This window comes from Bison bison, unplaced genomic scaffold (assembly GCF_000754665.1).
Source record: "Bison bison bison isolate TAMUID 2011002044 unplaced genomic scaffold, Bison_UMD1.0 scf7180017585128, whole genome shotgun sequence".
In the NCBI taxonomy this organism is placed as follows: Eukaryota; Metazoa; Chordata; class Mammalia; order Artiodactyla; family Bovidae; genus Bison; species Bison bison.
This window is the reverse complement of record NW_011429014.1, coordinates 1-613: the sequence shown is the minus strand read 5'-3', so window position 1 is coordinate 613 and position 613 is coordinate 1. Positions and strand designations below refer to the sequence as shown.

Here is a 613-nt window from a genome sequence, read left to right as displayed (position 1 = left end):
GCTGGGAGCGGGGAGCGGGGAGGCCAGCCGCTGGCCCGCGGCTTTTGGGGTGTGTGCGAGAAGCCGGCGGCGCGCGCAGTGTTTTGAGGGGGCTGAAAGCAAGACGGCGACGCCAAGGCAGGAGGACGTGACGGGGCCGGCGGGCGGCTGGACTTGCAAAGGCCGGGTGTGGGCGGCAAGGTGGCGCGGGCGGGTGGCATGGAGGGCCGGGTTCAGCGGGAGCAGGCGAGGGCTCTGCCCCGACGCTCCCTGGTGGTCTAGTGGTTAGGATTCGGCGCTCTCACCGCCGCGGCCCGGGTTCGATTCCCGGTCAGGGAAGCCTTTCTTCTTCCTCTCCGGAGGCCTGCCACCTGCCGGGGTCCTCGCCGGCGACCCTCCCACCTTTACCCTTTTAGCCTACGCAATGGCAACCCACTCCAGTCCTCTTGTCTGGAAAACTCCATGGACCGAGGAGCCTGGGAGGCTGCAGACCATGGGGTCGCTAAAAGTCCCATAGGACCGAGCGACTTCACTTTCACTTTTCACTTGCATGCATTGCAGAAGGAAATGGCAAGCCACTCCAGTGTTCTTGCCTGGAGAATCCCAGGGACGGGGGAGCCTGGTGGGCTGCCGT

At 65.9% G+C, this 613-nt stretch overlaps 1 non-coding gene across 1 annotated transcript; it reads left to right on the top strand.

Moving 5' to 3' along the window:
* Positions 1–246: 246 nt before the first annotated feature.
* TRNAE-CUC lies at positions 247–318 on the top strand. Its single transcript has one exon. It is a non-coding gene; the product is annotated as a tRNA-Glu (tRNA).
* The last annotated feature ends 295 nt before the right edge of the window (positions 319–613 follow it).